Here is a 21,692-nt window from a genome sequence, read left to right as displayed (position 1 = left end):
TAACCAAGAGAACCTTCCCAGAATGTTCCCTGTACGTTATTTCTGTGTATTATTTTCATAACCTAGAGAGAGCGTTCACAGATCGTTTTTTATTATTGTACAAACACCCATGTGTGTTTTTAAATATTAATTATTTATTTATTTTTTGTTTCTGGACTTTGGTTTATTAATAAAATCACTTGATTTATTATTTTATTTAAAAATATTTAGTAATGTCATTTAGATATAATAATTTATATGCGTCGTCGACGTCGTCTGTATCACGTGATTAAATCAAACCAATGACGGGCGGCTGGAGCTCCGCACGGAAGACCTGTCACTCACACGCCAACTCCAGCTTCAAGACGTCGTCGGCCAGCTCCGCTAATCAGGTAGGTTTATCAGTTGTCTTTTGATTTCAGTATTTTTTTTAGGACTTTTTCAAAATCCTTTTGAATTTGTTCATAAACAGAAGCTATTATACCGAATGTAAAGGTTAATGAGACCATTAATCACATTGTATGGTACTTGCTATTTAAAAGCAAACGGTTAATTTATAACGGTCAACTCGTTACGTTAGCCACTTCAGAGTCCGTTTTCTGAGGCTAACGTTATATTATCTTCTACAACCACACAAATCTATTAACTTAAACCATTTTGCAGACATAACGGTGTTAGTTTTATTTATTGTTTAACTGCTCTTCAACCAAACCTTCGAGGTGGCCATATGAGCTAGTATATTGTAGAATGGCAACGTAAGTACAATAATGTTATCTGTAACGTTATCATAAAAAATGCACTGACATTTAACCAGCTTCACTCAGATATTCAGAAGTGTGCTATTTACAAAGGCTAAACAGATAATATTAGGACGTAATTAACATCATCTCTTTTTGTAGGCAAAGTCTAGGCTTTTGTGACAAGCTGGGAGAAGAGAGACTCATTGGCCTTGTATGTATAGGTTTGACACACACACACACACACACACACACGCGTGAATATATGCTTTATAAGAAACTTTAATATACATAATGATTTCTAATGTACAGATTATATATTATATCCTGTAAACCCAACCAAGTAATGTCATAATTATATTCAAGTTCATTTAAATCATCAAAATAAATGTTAAAATCTTGTTTTTTTATTTGAATTGAAAAGTCTCTCTGGATGCATTACTCTTCTTATCATCTTGTGCATTTTCAGATATCATTGAACATTCTCAAATTTTTAGGGGTATACGACAAATAATATCTGTTTTTTTTTTCTCTTTTCAGTACTGATCTCCATCCAGCCCCAGTTAAGCAGAGCTGAATCAGCTGATCAAGATCTCCAGTGTTACAACAATCTGCCAGGTACAGTAGTGTGTTACAGCAAATCCCTGCAAGATTTCGTAGCGTGAGCTTTCAAGTTTGAGAAACCCTTCGATATTGATTAGCCAGTAATCACTGTTGGATTATTAAACCTTTTTAAAACAGTATTTTTTTTTTCTTCATTTCCATTGCTCTTGGTAAGCCAGTTGAAGCACATTTGCGAATTTTTCATTGTCAATTTTAGTCAGTCATAATCATTTGTTTTGGGTCAATTTTTCATTTACACAATCAGTGCACAGCCCTGGAGTCGGATTGACCTTCTCCAGACCCAAACATATGGGTTATGTACAATATTTAAATCATTTTCATTAGTCTTTTCTTTTTTTCACTTGCAGATAAACAAAGATCCATCCAGGCAAAAGTTGCTGCATTTTTTTGATGTACATACAGGTACTTTTTTTCGCTGATGTTCATAAACATGTTTAATATAAGAATAACTTGTATTTAAATCTAATTAAAGGATTAGTTCATAAAGAAACGTAGGTTACGTCATTAATTTCTCATCTTTGTTTCATTTCAAACATTTGTTTATCTTTAGAACACAAATTATGATATTTTAGATTAAATCTAAGAGCTCTCTCATCCTCCATCAACAGCAAGGTTAAAGTTTCAAAATCCAGAAAAGGAACCCAAACAAATCCTCAGACCATATGTCTTCAGTGGTTCAATCAAAATATTATGAAGCTATGAGAATATGTTTTTTTGCACACATAAAACAAGAATAATAACTTTATTGAACAGTTTCTTCTCCTTTACTTGATAATATTCAGTTTGAACATCTTAAGGCACACGGTCTGTTTTAAGAGTTTTTTTAGTGCCTTTTCTGGACTTTGAGTGTCTCTGAACCCTTGCTGTCTATGGATGAGGGAGTCTCAGATTTAATTTAAAATATCATAATTTGTTCAGAATATTAACAAAGGTCTTGGGGTTTCGGACAACATGAGGATGAGTAAATGTTAACAAATATATATTTTCTTAGGTGAACTAATTTAATAATGCAACAATTTTAAGTAATTAATATTTTCTTAAATTGTTTAATGCAAAAATATGAATATTTATTTTTGTAATTTATATTGGACCTACATTTACATTGTACATTGTTACATTTTTTTTTAGGATATATAGATAACAATAAAATTATTTATCTGAGTTCACAAGAAAACACGAAAAAGAAAAAAAGACTACATTGCACAGCCTCAGTGTTTCAAATAACCTCTTGAATTTTCACGACTGTGATCCATAAGGCAAAACCCAATGCAGTTTCATAATTCAGTAGTACCGGTAAAATTGCTAATAAAAATGAATTTAAATTACTTGTACATTGTGTTTGTTTTCAGACATAATTATTAATATAATTAAGGGATTTCACAAGAACATAAACGGTGATGAGTGGTAACAAGAGTTTGTGATAAACATTACCTACAGTGCTCAGCATAATTGAGTACAGCCCATTCTGAAAATGAATTTCTATCCATTTCTCAGTGAATATAAGTAATGTATTTTGGTGGATTTAAACCAAACAGATTTATTAAACAGATATATTTATTTAAATGTTTTAGTCACATCTTTAGAAATAGAAAGATAATACAATTAAATTCAAGCATCATATTTGAAAAAATTTACAAACTACAAAATTGTAGAATGTTTTGTTTCTCTTGAATTTTGCTCTTTTTAAATGTTTTATTTAATATTTTTCTATAACATAAATTTGGGTGTACTAATTTTGGACCATTATCTTAAATTATTTTGTTCGATAAGCCCCAGATTTGGCTTCAGTACTGACTAATCTAATGTGTATGCACAAATATGATAGATTTGTGAGTGGTGTACTTGTTTATGCTGAGCACAGTATGTTGATTGTGCACCTAAGAACTTAAGTGCACTTCTACACTCTCTCTTTATCATTTAATTTAAATATGTGTTTGTTTGACTCTTTAATGCAAACAAGTAGACCGTTCTTCCAGCTGCTGTCAAAATTAATAATTGTTGTTTTTTACTGACATTTGTTTTACAGATGAACTACCTGGTGAAGCAATCCTTGGAGCTTCTGTGCACAAAACATGAGGACAGTTCCATCAGAATGACATGTTTGGTGCCTACAGCTTAAAATCAAAAAACTAGCAAGAAATCAGAGTTGAGAAGCATTCAACTACGTTGGTAGTTTAAAGGTGGTGATCACTGTGGTTCATTGGTTGGAATGCATGAGTCTGGTTTAGTGAACTTCGGTTGCTTTATTCCACATTGGTGAATAAAAATGTGATTTGTTCATAATACGCACAAATCCACCAAACAACGATAGTTAGCAACATTCAACTTCAATGCCAGTTGCTTCACTCAGACTGTATTCTCTCACGTGCACATCTTTGAAAGGCATATGTGATTGGCAGTCTGTTAGCGACCTCTACTGGACAGATTTGTTTAAAGCTTTGTAACACTGAGCTTTGTAACATCTTTATATTTGTAACATCTTCTATATATTTTTTTATTGCCTAATAATAATTGTCATACATTAAACCAAAGCCAAAAGTTTTCTAACTACTTGGAACAGTTGACTGAGCAAGCTTTTTTTAGTGGGTTTATTAAGTAAGTCCCACAAAATTATAAACATTGTAAACGGACAATGCAGATAAATTTCCAATATTAGATTTAATAAACATTTTATGACATCAAGTGGTGACTTGTTTTCCACATTTGTTATGTTTTTAGAAGGTTTCTCCCACACTTTTTTTACATTAAAGTTTATATTATTACATTTAAAATATTTGCTGATCAATTTTGTTGCTTAAAATGTCTTATTCATATGTATTTTTAATAATTGACCAGTCATGGGATCTATTATTAGTGCAATTCACTATATTTGAAACATTTGTTGTTTAAAATGTCTTATTTAAAAAAATATTTTAAATGTATTTTTAAATGTAATTTACTAGTGATCATACATATATGAATATTTATCACTTGAAACATGCATGCATTTATTTTGTTTAAAATATTTATTTATTTGCAAATGCTGATTATTTTAATAATTTACCAGATATGGATCATATTGTAATTTCTTACATTGTAAACATTTGAAAACCTATTTTGTTGTTTAAAATTTGTATTTTTTAATAAATATTGTTTTCCAGGTACTAATTATTTTAATAATTTGCCAGTTATGAATCATACAGCATTTGCAAATAGCTACATTTAGTATTTTTGTTGTTTAAAATGTCATAGTTTTGCAAATTATTCTAAGAATTGTCCAGTTGTGCATCATATTGTTCATGTAATTTAAAGATTTGCAATTCAGTTTTGTATTTTGTTGTTTAAAATCTTTCTATTTTATGTAGATGTAAACTATTTATATAATGTATCATTTACGGTTCTTACTATTTGCTTTTTCTGAACAATAAACAATGGAAAAAGTAATTTCTTTGGTCTGATTATTTGTGTTTAAGCATGTTAATGCAGACATTTAGAGACTGTTTAGGGGACTTTCTGGGGACGTTGTGCTAACGTCCCGGGAACGTTCTGCAAACCGGCAGGGAACATCTAGGGAACATTCTGCAAGCCCGCAGGGGACGTCGCGGGAACGTTCTGCGAACCTGCAGGGAACATTCTGCAAACCCGCAGGGGACGTCGCGGGAACGTTCCGCGAACCTGCAGGGAACATCCTGGGAACATTCTGCTAACCCGCAGGGGACGTCCCGGGAACGTTCTGAGAACCTGCAGGGAACGTTGTGTTGACGTCAAGAAAACTTTCCTGGCTAACTAACAGGGAACGTTAGGGTGTTTGTTGTAGGGACGTTCCCAGGACGTTCTGGAAACCTTCAGGGAACGTTATGTGTTTGCTGGGTAGTTGCTATCCATATCAAACACACCTAAACCAATTAATTAGGACCTGAACACCACTTGATAATTACAGGCAGGTGTGTTTGATATGGGTAGCAACTGAAATCTGCAGGAAGGTAGATCTGCAGGAACAGGATAGGTTTGATAACCCCTGCTATATACCATGGGGGTCAAACTCCAAGTTCCTGGAGAACTGCAGCGCAGCAGAGTTTAGTTCCCACCCTGCTTCAACGTTACCTGTAGATTTCTAACAAGCCTTAATTAGTTTGATCAGGTGTGTTTAATTAGAGTTACAGCTTAAAGTCCCAGTCACACTGCACTTTTCTCCCTATAGACTTCCATTCATACACATGTGAGTACTGCAGACCTGAAATGATAGCTCATGCGACAAATTTCATAATTCGCAGCATTGGAAAGTTCAAGCTTGGAGATCTCTGACCTGCGAAATGACATCATGTGATTGCTTGATACCAATCAAAGATCAGAACATGACCTCTCTGGCTTGCTTTTTCAATCTCTAATTATTTTGTTAAATTCCACTACTCACTTTGTTTAATTCCACTTTGCAGTGCAGTATGACAGAATTTTGCTTGCTCAAATGTTAGTGTGACTGCAGCCTTACTGTGCAGACCTGTAATATGTAAGACAATATTTATATCTGCTGATTTCTTAATTTTGTTATACTTTTTGTTATTTATTTGTTTGGTGCCAAAACAATAAAATAAATTTGTCTGAAAAATGTTATGCCTTCTATTTTTTAATAACAGCTAAGAATACTGATTAATTTTAGTAACACTACAATAACTATATATGACACTATTAATGTGTATGCAGTATAATGCTGTGATTTGTAACACTACAATACAGTAATTAACTGTACACCGTTTCCAGTTAGTTACCACTGCTGCTCTATTACAGTAATTAACTGGCAACACTGTTGCCAGCTACTCACTGTATCGGTTCAGTTACAGTAAATAACTGGCAACACTGTTGCCAGCCACTCACTGTAATGGTTCAGTTACAGTAATTAACTGGCAACACTGTTGCCAGTTACTTACTGTAACCGAACTTTTACAGTGAGTGGCTGGCAACAGTGTTGCCAGTATTCTACTTTAAAAAAACCCGGTAAGGTCTAACAGTGTAGTTTATCCTGTTGCGCATCACTGACAGGTCCTCAACTGTCTGTTCTCTCAAAACCTCTTTATGAACTCGACACCATCGACATACAGTTTTCCCTGAGAAACTTTCTGTGTAGCCTAGGATGGAATTAAGACCCAGGTTATCCCCACAAACCTGTGCAACGCTTGCTTTAATAGTACCCTTGAAATGTTTTGTGTCAACCTGAACTCCTTCCTATTCCAGATCCTTAATCTCAGACACAATTGGATCTAAGACAGCATTTATTCCATAAATTTTTTATGTCATCTGTCTTGTACACTGCCAACAAGAAGTGAGAGTTTAGGCTGGAGAGAAACTCAGGTCGCAAGCATTTAAGAGTAAAATAAACAAAGCCTAGCTTGTGAACTGAGGTTTTTGATCCAAGTGGGTTTACCATCTCACATTCATCGTTGTACAGTACAAGAGGAATGGATAACTCTTTGGAAAACAGTTCACTGGCTTTGAAGATTGTGCCGTCTCTAAAATCTTCAAGAGCAGTGCTCTCTTGATTTTGCCATTCAAAGATCTTGTCCATTGTCCCTGGACTTTCTAAAACCAGCTTTAGCAAAGGCCTTAAAGGAATTAGCTGAAACTTATCTTGGTCTGCCACTTGTTTTACAATCCCCGTCAATGTGTCTCTCTTTTGGGTGTATTAGACACCAGGGAAAGGCACTTCTTTTGGATGAACAAAGCATCCAGACTGTGTAAAGTACTGCATTTGCTTGTACTCTGACTCAAAGCCCTGAAATGGTTGAGCTGCCAATGCAAAATTTTCTAAAAAACTCTGGCTCTCAGGACTGTCAATGTGGCCTATGTCTCTTAAAAAAAGAGGCTGTTTTTCTTTGTAGGGATCCAACAACATCACTGACAAGGCTAGATGTGTGCTCTACCACACAATTAACAGCACTCAATGTCTGGGAGGAATTTGACCTTAATTTTGCTAAAAACAATGCTACCCTGTCTCTTATATTATCCTCCTGAAACTCATCACATTGTTCATCAGAAATTTCATCATGCTCCTCATCACTCTGTTCAACAGCCTCTAAAACTGAATTTGATGAATAGTTTTCAGGCTCAACCAAAGGGGCTTCCTCCATTTCATTGCCAATTTCATTAGCATGCTGCAGTAGGTGTCTTCTAAATGATCTAATAATACTGAATGTGCGATTACATTCAGCTTGAGCACACTGAAAGTATGTGGATGTAGAATAGACATGATGTGCAACTCTCAAATGTGAAAAAAATGCTCTGACGTCAGATCCCAAAGACCTTTTGCATTTAAAGCAAATGTACCCCATGTTGTGTACACCTAATACCTTTTACTTACATCAAGCACGTTCTTGAGGTACTTCTTGAATTTTAAACGAAGTCCAATAATAGAGATAAGAGAAGTCAGTGTGACATCATCTAAAAGAAGGAGGGTTTCTTGATCAATCTTCTCAGCTGTAAGACAAAATATGCAGAACAAAGTATTTTATGCAGATAACCATAAACAGTAATTGTTCATGTACAATCAGCTTTGAGTAAAACAAATATTGCTTCAAAAAATTAATTACTGTCCAAAAGTATTTTTGTCTCATACAACTAAAAAATACAAAAGTTGGAAGTGGCATTCTCATTTAAAGAAAATAATTCCTAACTGGTACCCAGTGCTAAATCAATTCATGGTAAACTTACAAGCCATATAGTTTGCTGCATTCACTATCAATATAAAGCTGTTTTGACTGTTTTGATCTGTATCGTATAAAATTCCACTGAAATGAAAGTGACTTGACTTTGAGCCAAAGATTTAAAGACTGTAAACATTTGATTACTTCGATTAACGAGCTACAAATCACGCATGCATACGAAAGTTGGCACACCTCAAACAAGCCAAAACCAACAACAACAAAAAAACAAAAAAAGTCTCTTGGAGCAGAATCTCAAACCCAACAGGAAGTTAGATATATTTTTAACTTTGTGGCAAAAAAGTAAATAAAATAACAGAAAGCCACTGGTTGCATGAACAGCATATTTAAAAAATTAAACAGCCAAGGACAAATTGCCATTTGTTTTTTAATCTCTCAGTAGTTTAAAGTGTTGAAGTGGCTACTGATTACTAGGGCTGCCTCTTACAATTGAGTAACCTTTAGTCGATCAAAATGTATTAGTTGCAGAAAAAAAAAAAAAAAAAATCCACATTGGTGAAGTCATGCAGATTGTTAATGTAACGGGGAGACTGACACGGAGGGATCCATTTTGCAGTATTTATTAAGTCACACTTTACTCAACATACAGAACGCACGTCTGTGCGAACACACAACATACACATCAATGAATATGGGCTGGAGATTGACAGACACAGAGTGATTACCAGGCATGGGTCAGAGGCAGGCAGCGTGATTCAGAGTCCGTGTAACAGGCTTTGGTCGTGGGCAGGCAGAAGGCAGAGCAGAGTCAGGAAACGGGCTGAAGTGGTAAATGGGAGATCAGGCAGGATAGAACGCTCAGTAATGCTGGCCGGGGCTAAACAAGACTTCGCACTGGTTGTGTGAGTGTGAGCTGCTTATGAAGGGTATGTGGGTCATTAGCGGAATGGAGATCAGGTGTGCTGGAATCAGGGTGAAAGGATGACGTAATGTTAGAAGTCCGGAGATGGTGGCCTTCCAGTAGTGTTGAGTCAAGAATGTCCTTACGGTTGATCCATGATCTTTCCTCCGGGCCGTACCCCTTCCAATCAATGAGGTATTGGAGTTGTCCACCCCGGCGTCTGGATCTCAGGATCTCGTGGATTTGGTAGGCCTCCTCTCCATCGATCATGAGAGGCGGGGGACCCTGTTCACCGGCTGCCACCTCCCTATCCGCCTCGGCTGGACCAACAGCAGGCTTGAGCAGAGAGACATGGAAAGTGGGAGAAATACAGTATTGATTAGGGAGTGTCAGTCAGAACTAAACAGGAGATATTTGTTTGTCTATTTGGAAAGGACCCACGTACCTGGGGCTGAGTTTCTTGCAGGGTAGTCTGAGGCGCAAGTCACGGGTGGAGAGCCATACCCACTGTCCTGGGGAATACGTGGGACCAGGACGACGGTGTCGGTCGGCTTGTTCTTTGAATCGCCGTACGGCGTGAGAGAGATGGGTGTGAGCTGCGTTCCATACTTCCTCGCAACTTCTGAACCATGTATCTACAGCGGGAAGTTCAGTGGTCTCGCCGGACCAGGGGAAGAGAGGAGGTTGGAAGCCTAGGACGCACTGGAATGGAGTCAAACCCGTTGATGCCTTTCTCAGGGAGTTGAGCATATTCTGCCCACATGAGGAATTTTGCCCATTCAGCCTGATTGGAATGACAGTATGTGCGGAGGAATCTGCCGATCTCCTGATTCAGACGCTCTGTTTGGCCGTTGGATTGGGGATGGTAGCCGGATGTTAGGCTAATGTTCACTTGGAGGTTCTTGAAAAAGGCGGACCAGAGTCGGGAGGTAAACTGGGACCCTCGATCCGAGACGATGTCTTCAGGGAGACCATAATATCGGAACACAAATTCACAGAGCAGTTCGGCCGTTTCCAGGGTTGTAGGCAGTTGGCTATGGGAATAAGGCGACAGGATTTAGAAAATCGGTCCACAACAGTGAGGATGGTGGTGTTTCCTTGAGATTGAGGTAAATCAGTGACGAAATCTATGGCAATGTGTGACCAGGGACGACGTGGGACCTCCAGGGGTTGGAGCAGACCAGCCGGACGGTGACGGGAGTGTTTGGACATCTGACAGGGTGAGCACTTATTAATGAAATTAATGATGTCTTTATTAATAGATGACAACCAGTATCGGGATTAAATTAGTTGCGCTGTAGCAGTACTGCCTGGGTGACCGGAGCTGGGGTGATTATGTACCTCTGCGATTAGTTTTTCACAAAGTGACGGGGGAACAAATATCTTATTCTCAGGACAGGACTGCGGCGTGGTACTGTGTTCAGAGGCTTGTAGAATTTCATGCTCGATGTCCCACTGAATGGGAGCGATGATCAGGGGATCTTTGAGAATGGGTTCATCACCGTTATCTGATGTTTCCTCATCTGAGAGGCGGGAGAGAGCGTCTGCCTTAACGTTCTTCGAGCCAGGGATGTACGTGACTTGAAAGTCGAAGCGCGTGAAGAACAAAGCCCATCTTGCCTGTCTAGGGTTCAGACGTTTACAGGATCGAATGTATTCCAGGTTTTTATGGTCTGTCATGACGGTGAATGGGTGCTTAGCGCCCTCGAGCCAATGTCCACACTCCTCTAAAGCAGCCTTCATAGCGAGGAGTTCACGGTTTCCCACGTCATAATTCCTCTCCGCGGAGTTGAGTTTGCGGGAGTAGAAAAGCACAGGGATGGAGTTTCTTAGTAGATAGGGATCTCTGGGACAGAATGGCTCCAATGCCAGTTAGATGCGTCGATTTCAACCACAAAAGGTTGCTCGGGATCAGGATGACGCAGAATGGGTGCACTGGAGAAGCGGGTTTTGAGCTGGTTAAAATGCTCGAGTGGCGTCTGGGTTCCACTTAAGGCGAGCATTATTAGCTTTGACCATAGCAGTAAGTGGAGCAGCTACTGAGCTAAAGTTCCTTATGAACCGTCGATAGAAGTTGGCAAAGCCCAGGAATCGTTGCAGTTGTCGAATAGTTTCTGGTTGTGGCCATTGCATAACGGAGTCGACTTTCTTCTGGTCCATAGCCACACCTTCGGGGCTGATGATGTAACCCAGGAACGATATACAGGTTTGATGGAACTCACACTTGGAAATTTTGGCGTATAACTGGTTCTGAATGAGGCGTCTGAGAAACGCTCTGACGTGCTGGATATGCTCTGATAAGGAATTGGAGTAGACCAAGATGTCGTCAATGTACACTATGACCCATTGGTTGAGCATGTCTCTGAATATTTCATTTACAAAAGCCTGGAACACGGAAGGACTGTTTGCTGGGCATAACGAGGTACTCGTAGTGGCCGTTGATGGTAGAGAACCCGGTTTTCCACTCGTCTCCCTGTCGGATATGGATGAGGTTGTAAGCACTGCGGAGGTCCAATTTGGTGAAATACTGGGCTGAGCGGAGCTGTTCGAGGGCTGCTGGAACCAATGGTAAGGGATAGCGATATTTGACAGTAATTTCGTTCAATCCTCGGTAGTCGATGCAGGGGCGTAAACTGCCATCCTTCTTTTTAACGAAGAAGAAGCCAGCTGAAGCAGGTGATGTAGATGGTCTGATAAAGCCCTTTTCTAGCTCCTCGGTAATGTAAGTGTTCATAGCTGCAGTCTCAGGTTGAGAGAGAGGGAAAATTCGACCACGAGGGGGCGTGGTGCCTGGCAGTAGTTCAATGGCACAGTCATTTTCACGATGAGGAGGGAGCTTGGTAGCTTTCTGCTTATTAAAAGCCTCGGTTAAGTCATGATAAGCCTCAGGAATTTTACATAGTTCAGGGTCTTCGGTGCTGGTAATCGTGTTGATCTGGACTGGGGAAACAGAATGCAGGCACTGGGTAAAGCAATGATCGCTCCATTTAATGATCTCACCAGTTCTCCAGGAAACTTGAGGGTCATGTAGTTGTAACCATGGTAACCCGAGGATTACAGAGTGTCGAGGGGAGTCGATGGCAAGGAGGGAAATCTCTTCTTCGTGGAGAGAGCCTGTTTAAAGAGATTGGTGCAGTCTGGAATTTTGTGTCCCTCTCCCAGTGGGCGCCCGTCAACAGCAGTGATGGCTAGGGAGGAATCACAGGAGGTTAGAGGAATGGAGTGAGTGATAGCATAGTGTAATCGATAAAGTTGCCAGCGGCTCCTGAATCGATCATGGCCATGGTCAAAATCTCAACTCCTTCGTGTTTCAAACTGACAGGTATACTCATAATGTCATTTGTGGTCATGAACATTGTGGTAGCACTCACCGGAAGGGTTTTAGGGGGAGGCTTGTTGGGATATAAAACCTTAGTATGACCTGGAAGTCCGCAATAGATGCACAGGTGATTTCTCCTCCTTCGTTCACGTTCCTCAGGGTTTAGGCGGGTTCTGCCCAGTTGCATAGGTTCAGCGGGGGTTTTAGGAGATACAGGACTGGAAGCAATTGAGCACAGTGGGTTACGAGTGCGGAGAAGAATGTCTAACCTTATGGATAGTTCGATCAGCTGGTCCAGTGTTTTTCCCTCGTCACGACATGCCATCTCTTTTTGCAGTTCTGGTTTCAGAGCCTTTCTGTAGAGTGTAGTAAGTGGATCATCAGCCCAGCCTGTTTGCGCTGCCAGAGTGCGGAAATGCAGTGCGAATTCAGCTGCGGAGCGATCTCCCTGTTGGATACACAATAGCTCCTCACCAGCATTACGACCACCCTCGGGGTGATCGAACACAGTGCAGAAACGTTTGAGAAAGTCATTAAACGAGGGAAATATCGGGGTGCTGTCTGGCCAAACTGCAGTAGCCCAGTCTAATGCTTTCCCTGTGAGCAATGAGCATACAAAAGCAATTTTTCCATTCTCGTCCTTAAACAGGTGGGGCTGTTGGGCGATAAACAGTTTACATTGCAACAGAAAGCCTTTACATTTTGCTGGGTTACCTGAGAATTTGTCAGGAAATGCCAATCGAGCTCCGGAGACTGTCGGGGGTTGTGTCACAACGGGTTGACTCAGTGAGTAGTTGGCGGTGAGTTGCACTGTGGGAGCAGCTTGCAGGTTTTGCAGTGATTTCACAAGTTCGTCTGTCAACTGAGTTAAGTGCGTTAGTTGCTGTTGATGAGTGGTCAGTACCTGAGCTTGAGCTGTGACTTCGTGAGACAAAACCTGTATGGCTGCGGGATTCATGTTGGGCGAAGTCTTCTGTAACAGGGAGACTGACACGGAGGGATCCATTTGCAGTATTTATTAAGTCACACTCAACATAAAGCGCGCACGACTGTGCGAACATACAACATACACTTCAATGAATAAGGGCTGGTGATTGACAGACACAGAGTGATTACCAGGCATGGGTCAGAGGCAGGCAGCGTGATTCAGAGTCCGTGTAACAGGCTTTGGTCGAGGGTAGGCAGCGAGTATCAGAGTCCGTGTAACAGGCTTTGGTCGTGGGCAGGCAGAAGGCAGAGTCAGGAAACGGGCTGAAGTAGTAAACGGGAGATCAGGCAGAATAGACCGCTCAGAAATGCTGGCCAGGGCTAAAACAAGACTTCGCACTGGTTGTGTGAGTGTGAGCTGCTTATGAAGGGTATGTGGGTCATTAGCGGAATGGAGATCAGGTGTGCTGGAATCAGGGTGAAAGGATGACGTAATGTTAGAAGTCCGGAGATGGTGGCCTCTGCTGGCCAGCGAGGGGAATGACTGAGACCGAGTCGGTGACAAGTCTTTTGTTTCTTCTTAAATTTAATTATCTTCCCTACAAGCTTTCTTTTGCTTTGTCTAAATTCCACCAGCAATGTCTGCTTGCTTGGAAGCTTGGTTATGTTCACAATTTTTCTCCCCACCGATTATTCTTATGGAATAACCGAGATATTACAATCAGAAACAAATTGTTATTTTTCCAAAGTTGGTTTCAAAATAATATTAAATGGATCCTTTGCTTGTTTGATGATGCAGGAAACATTCTTTCGTAAACCATTTATAACCTACCACTGTTTTCCAACTCGTCCTAATGAATTTAATAAAGTTGTTAGGCAATATCACCCGGTTTAGTTCACCTAGTTAAAAGTCACTGTACATTTAACTGTAAATTTGCTTTTAGAAGATGTTAGTCTGTTAGATAAGAAACTAAACATTAGCTTTGTGCGTCAAATTTTCCAATATAAATGGAAAATTTCGTCTACACTGTTAGACCTTACCAGGCTTTTTTACAGTAGAACACTGGCAACACTGTTGCCAGCTACTCACTGTAAAAGTTTGGTTACAGTAAGTAACTGGCAACAGTGTTGCCAGTTAATTACTGAAACTAAACCATTACAGTGAGTGGCTGGCAACAGTGTTGCCAGTTGTTTACTGTAACCGAACCATTGCAGTGAATAGCTGGCAACAGTGTTGCCAGTTAATCACTGTAATAGAGCAGTAGTGGTAACTAACTGGAAACTGTGTACAGTTAATTACTGTACTGTAGTGTTACAACTCACAGCATTATACTGCATACACAATAGTATGTCAAGGTGTTACTAAAATTAATTAGTATTCTTGCCTTTTATTAATTCTTTAAATTAATTAAGTTGTAAATTCTGACAAATTTATTTTATTGTTTTGGCAGCAAACAAATATAAAACAGAAAACGTAAACCAAAATTAAGAAATCAGCAGATATAAATATCATCTTACATATTACTGAGAGCCACAGGTCTGCACAGCAAGGCTGCAGTCAAACTAACGTTTAAGCATGCAAAATTCTGTCATATGGCTCTGCGAAAAGGAGTGGGATTAAACAAAATATTTAGAGATTGAAAAAGCAAGCAACTGGTCCATAATTTTTGTTCAGAGAGGTCATGGTTTGATCTTTGATTAGTCTCAAGCAATCACATGATGTGATTTCACAGTTCAGAGTTCTCCAAGCTTGAACTTTCCAATGCTGCAAACTGTAAAATTTGTCTCATGAGTAAGGATGGCTGACGTGAAACTGACGTTTCGACACAGTGTCGAGATCCCGAAGCGCAAGTGATTCGAAACACTGCACCGAAGCATGATCCGAAACACCCAGGTCACGTGACTAAAGTGTTTCGAAACACTTGAAGCGATTCAAAGCATTGATCATTTCAGAGGCGTTTCAAGACCCGGAGAATCTGCATTTGACTGGCATGATCAAGAACGTAACTGTGTCTTGTATGGCTTAGTGGACCGTGCGTGTGCACAACAGATCTGTTACAAATTTGTTTTGGGTTCGAATCCCGACTAGTCCAAATACTACAAAATCATGATTTTATATATTTTAATCATGTTACTGTTTTATGGTGTAGTCTAGATAGGATACAGCGGATATGTCATCAATTTAGCATCATTTTTGTAACACTGTAAAACAATAATTCATATTTTTACAGTACTGTGATGGGTTTAGGTTTTGGATAGACGTTAATAAAATACAATGGGAAATTTAATTAATAATATAAATAATTATTGTTAACTTCTGGCCACAACTGTATCTGATCTAGCAACAACCCTGTTTTATGAACAAAACAATACAAATTTATTTACAAGGTGTTTATTCGTATGTCATAGCAATGTTGAAACAAAACGATACAATAACAAAGCATTACCAACTGCTATTGAAGCATTTCAAAATAATTGTTTCAGTATGGATTCGAACCCATTATTCCCGCATGGTATTCACGGACTTTAACCGCTCGTATAAACCACTTGCAGATTCAGGGCTGCAAAGTGGGGTTTCATACCCTAATTTGCTCAACTGTTCTTTGCTGAAGCTGTTTCAGTGAAATACAATTAAAATGACCACTAGGTGTCGCCGTAGAATGGTGTTTCGAAACGTTTCGAAGCTTCGACACATTTGCTTCGATAGTTTCAGTGTTTCACGAAGCATCGCTTTGCCCACCACTACTCATGAGCATGCATTCCAGGTCTGCAGCATTCACATGCGTATGAATGGAAGTCTAAAGGGAGAAAAGTGCAGTGTGACCGGGACTTTAAGCTGTAACTCTAATTAAACACACCTGATAAAACTAATTAAGGCTCGTTAGAAATCTACAGGTAATGTTAAAGAAGGGTGGGAACTAAACTCTGCTGCCCTGCAGTTCTCCAGGAACTTGGAGTTTGACCCCCATGGTATATAGCAGGGGTGCTTAATCCTGTTCCTGGAGATCTACGTTCCTGCAGATTTCAGTTGCTACCCATATCAAACACACCTGCCTGTAATTATCACGTGGTGTTCAGGTCCTAATTAATTGGTTTAGGTGTGTTTGATATGGATAGCAACTGAAATCTGCAGGAAGGTAGATCTCCAGGAACAGGATTAAGCACCCCTGGTATATAGCATACTTTTAAAGCAACTGCTAACATTTATCACAATCACATATCCAATAAACACACACACACGCACACACACACAAACTGCTGCAGTGAAATGTGTTACTCTCTCCTCAATGCTGACCATGCAAAAAAAAAAAAAAGAAAACTGAACAGCAAAAAACAAAATAATTATTTTAAATTTTAAAGTTTTAAATAATTAAAAACTGTGTCAATTCTCAAAAAGTTTAAAATAATTATAGAAAACAAAAATAAAGTTGGCAACACCGAAAAACTAAAGGATCCAATCTTTTATTGTTATAATTATCTCATGACAACAAACTTTTTTATTGTTTCAAATATAAATTCATAGATGGAAACACTGCTCTGAAAAATACTTAGCAATAAACTCACAACCTGGGACCGGACAGTGGAGCTTTTGTGTGTGGATGGCTTTGTGTATCATGTTTTTGTGATTCCCTGTGATGATGTGCACATGTTATCTTACTGAGATGATGGAATTTAATTTTGGCTTAGTTGCCAGAAAGATACACACAACTGTTAGCATCTGTACATTATGGCAGTATGCAATATCCAATAAATACATATACTGTACTTAAACAAAAGTAATGTAAGAAGTTATACGAGGAGAGGCTAACTAGCTAACAATGTAGCTTTCAAGTACACAGTTCAAGATAACAACAATATAACTTAAAACACAGCCTTATTTTAGAAACCCTCAAAAACATTTGAACACATTTTACTTACTCATTTAAGATTCTTATTTAAGCCTAAAACATCAGACTCCACATCTGAATTGATAGACAGAGAATAGAGCACACTCAGCAGTAAACAAATCAAACACCTGGCTCTCTTAAAGGGCCAGCATTTTCTGAAAACTCTTTCTAACACCTTTGTGTTTAGAATAAGACGGACAGCCTGTGGGAGTGTGTGGTGATGCCTAAATCATTTTTTTACAGTTATTTACTGCACAATCTACAGAGTAACAGTGCAGTTATACTAATTAAACACACCTGATTAAACTAAATCTAAAGGTAGTGTGTTGAAGCAGGGCTAGAACTAAATTCTACTAGGCTGTGGCTTTCCAGGAGTTTGACAACCCTGGTACATAGCATATTTTCAAAGCAACTGCCTACATTTATCACAGTTATGCACATATCGTTTAATAAAAACAATAAAAATATACAATAATATAAACTTCATCCATAGAAAAAAATAAATAAATAAATAATCTGATTCTCATGTCGTTCCAAATCTGTAGTAAAAAATAATAAAAAACACAACAAAGATCATGATTTATACATTTATTTAGAAAAGCCTTTATACTGTTAATGGCACTTTTACTTGCCAGTTTTCCAGACAAATTCATTGAGTCTCTGCAAAAATGTATGTGCGTGTTGTTTAAGATATATATATATTTTTTAAATAACACATTTTTACTAGTTATTTAGCAAAATACTAATATTCTGTTGAAAGTGCAATTAAAAATCTTAACTATAGGTCAAACTAGGCAATTAAATTAGATTAATTATAGAAAAAGTAAACAAAGTTATAAAAATTATTGTGACAATTTCTTTGCTCTGTGTGAATATTTTTGTGGCATTGGTTGACTCCTGATACTCAATGTTAAAAACATAAAAGGAACCAAAGAAAACACAGAGATAAAATAAATATAAAATAGCAACATAAAGCATGAGAGTAGATGGGGCAGTAATGTTTGAACAGTAATTTACCATTTATTATCACAGTAAATATCTGTAATGGTACATAGAGTAAATTACTGTAATTTATTCTTTGCACTACAGAATTTCATACAAATCCTGCTCCTTTTACAGTAAAATACTGTTTCCTTTCATTACAGCTAAACGCTGGCTATTTTACAGTTATTTACTGCATAATCTACAGTAAGGGTTAACAGTGTAGAGGAAAGTTTTACTGGAGGTCTTTGGTTAAGGATATAGACTGGAATAGAACCTGGCTTTTACCTGGCAAATATTGCATTTTCCAACAAGGCAAAAGAAATGCATTTTAAAATTTTCCATAAAATGTACCCTGTAAAATTTAGTATTTACAGTTTTTTGGACATCGACAGCTCCTGTTCTTTCTGCAAACAAGCAGAGGAAACACTACTACAGGGGTGGCCAACCCTGTTCCTGTAAAGCCACCTTCCTGCAGATTTCAGTTGCTACCCATATCAAACACACCTGAAGAAATAAACTAAGACCTGAACACCACGTGATAATTACAGGCAGGTGTGTTAGATATGGGTTGCAACTGAAATCTGCAGGAAGTGGCTCTCCAGGTACAGGGTTGGCCACCCCTGCACCACTACATGTTTTTTGATTGTCCAATATCCAAGCATTTTTGGTCACTTCTAAATTCTCATATATCTGCTTCTGCCAATGCTGTGAATTGCTTTAATCTAAAAGACTTTAAAAGACCCAAAAGCTAAATATCTGGAACGCATCATACTTTTTCTTTTATCTTATATGGCAAATTTTCATTCACAAACAGAAATTCACAAATAATTACCCATCCTTTGTTTATTTTAGAATAGAATTTAACTCCCTCCTAAAATCACTTTATATTATTAAGAATAATACAAAAAAATCTAAGATTCCTGAAATATTATGCAGATGTATTTAAAGAAGATGCTCAATTTTGCTTTCCTTACGGTTATTTGGTTAAGTGTCATTGTAATTTCATTCATTTAATTTTGTTTGTTTAATTTAGTAATTTTAGTATTAGTATTATTAGTCTAAATCTATTAATATTTTTCCCTTTCTGTCTAATGGTATTATTTGTATTTGTATGTGATTTTAGATATTTTTTCTTATGACTATGTAAATTATTGCTCTTTTTAAAGATCTGTCTGACTTTGTTATGATGTGCTTGAATTGTCAGTTTAAGCATTAATAGAAAAAAAAGTTATTCTACTGGAGAAAGGTTTGTTTTAAAGCTTGTACACAGATATAAAGGGATTGATTAAAGTTTCAGGTTTTTCATCCAATGATGTACCTGCTGTTGACAATATTATTTTAACCCTTTATACAACATAATACTATTTAACTCAAAGTAAAGAGGACTATTGAACAACGTACGTGTATTAAGTGTCTTAATGAAGGTTTAATTGATTAAATAACATAATTTCACTTCATTCTAAGTATACATCACTATATATAACAAATGGAGTACTAGTTTTAATCAGCTCATTTGTGGCTGTTGTTTCTTGCTCGGACTTACTGGATTTACTTTTGGTAATTACTCTCATATTAAGAAACTGTTGAAGAGAAGCTATTTTGTTTCTATTCATAGTTTAATTTATTTTAAACAGAACATTTTTATTGCTTTGTTAATTTTTAACAGGATAAAATGCCCAAACGCAGAGAAAAACTATATATAATAAGTCATGACTCATGACTAAGAGTAAGTGGCAAAAAAAAAAAAAAGACTTTTATTTTGGCGTGGCTTCTGACGTCATAAGCCTGCGCCGCTCTCGCGCTGTGATTCAACGGCATGCACTAAATTCCAGGGGTTTCATTACGGCATGCACTAAATTCCAGGGGTTTCATTACGGCATGCACTAAATTCCAGGGGTTTCATTACCACGACGTAAAATGGGCGTGGCTCGGTCGGTGTTTGGGAAACGCCCCCTTAAAAAAAAAACAATACTGAGAGGTCACCGATCATGCGCAGTACAGGTTCTTTTTTTAGCGCGGTCATTTCAAACAGGATGATTATGGATAAAGAACCTACCGCGGTGGATAACGAGGGAAAAAACAATCATACAGGTTATTTTTTTGTGTTTATAATGTTATATTTTAAAGATTTCATTAGCAAAAACGGCTGACCTCATTTTACTCCGTTTTACTGTCTCTGGGCTTTTGTACTTCCATTTTAAACCAAATAATAATGGTTGTGGTAAGATTAACCGTGTTTTTGTAGTTTAAAATATGGTATTCAGTCATGTTTAAACAAATAAATACCACATTTTCTGTAATAAATCGTGGTTAATTTTTCTTTCTCGATCTTAGTTAATTAACATAACTCATATTTATTTTCTATTTTTATTTAAAGTCATCATACACAAAACAACTGGGATCAGGACAGGTATCTGATGTTACTGTATATAAAAGTGATCATACATGAAACACCTGAGATCAGGACAGGTATCTGATGTTACTGTATTTAATATAAAAGTGATCATACATGAGACCACTGGGATCAGGACAGGTATCTGATGTTACTGTATTTAATATAAAAGTGATCATACATGAAACCCCTGGGATCAGGACAGGTATCTGATGTTACTGTATTTAATATAAAAGTGATCATACATGAAACCCCTGAGATCAGGACAGGTATCTGATGTTAATATATATAAAAGTGATCATACATGAAACCCCTGAGATCAGGACAGGTATCTGATGTTAATATATATAAAAGTGATCATACATGAAACACCTGGGATCAGGACAGGTATCTGATGTTACTGTATTTAATATAAAAGTGATCATACATGAAACACCTGGGATCAGGACAGGTATCTGATGTTAATATATATAAAAGTGATCATACATGAAACCCCTGAGATCAGGACAGGTATCTGATGTTAATATATATAAAAGTGATCATACATGAAACACCTGGGTTTAGGACAGGTATCTGATGTTACTGTATTTAATATAAAAGTGATCATACATGAAACACCTGGGATCAGGACAGGTATCTGATGTTACTGTATTTAATATAAAAGTGATCATACATGAAACACCTGGGATCAGGACAGGTATCTTATGTTAATATATATAAAAGTGATCATACATGAAACCCCTGGGATCAGGACAGGTATCTGATGTTAATATATATAAAAGTGATCATACATGAAACCCCTGAGATCAGGACAGGTATCTTATGTTAATATATATAAAAGTGATCATACATGAAACCCCTGGGATCAGGACAGGTATCTGATGTTACTGTATATAAAATAAAAGTGATCATACATGAAACCCCTGGGATCAGGACAGGTATCTTATGTTAATATATATAAAAGTGATCATACATGAAACCCCTGAGATCAGGACAGGTATCTGATGTTAATGTATATAAAATAAAAGTGATCATACATGAAACACCTGGGATCAGGACAGGTATCTGATGTTACTGTATATAAAAGTGATCATACATGAAACACCTGAGATCAGGACAGGTATCTGATGTTACTGTATTTAATATAAAAGTGATCATACATGAAACCCCTGGGATCAGGACAGGTATCTGATGTTACTGTATATAAAATAAAAGTGATCATACATGAAACACCTGGGATCAGGACAGGTATCTGATGTTACTGTATTTAATATAAAAGTGATCATACATGAAACCCCTGAGATCAGGAC

General features: G+C 37.7%; 1 protein-coding gene and 1 long non-coding RNA gene across 2 annotated transcripts in view; both read left to right on the top strand.

The window, feature by feature from the left end:
• Positions 1-21,692, top strand: part of LOC101884513 (uncharacterized) — a 195,753-nt gene that overhangs the window by 146,629 nt on the left and 27,432 nt on the right. The gene's annotated exons all lie outside the window — the stretch shown is intronic.
• LOC110440044 (uncharacterized) lies at positions 323-16,419 on the top strand. Its single transcript, XR_012402722.1, has 6 exons — positions 323-371; positions 879-930; positions 1,257-1,334; positions 1,688-1,742; positions 3,367-5,178; positions 16,218-16,419. It is a non-coding gene; the product is annotated as an uncharacterized lncRNA (long non-coding RNA).

Source organism: Danio rerio, chromosome 4 (genome assembly GCF_049306965.1).
Source record: "Danio rerio strain Tuebingen ecotype United States chromosome 4, GRCz12tu, whole genome shotgun sequence".
Taxonomy (NCBI): Eukaryota; Metazoa; Chordata; class Actinopteri; order Cypriniformes; family Danionidae; genus Danio; species Danio rerio.
Note: the sequence above shows the minus strand (reverse complement) of the source record. Positions and strands in the feature narration are given on the sequence as shown.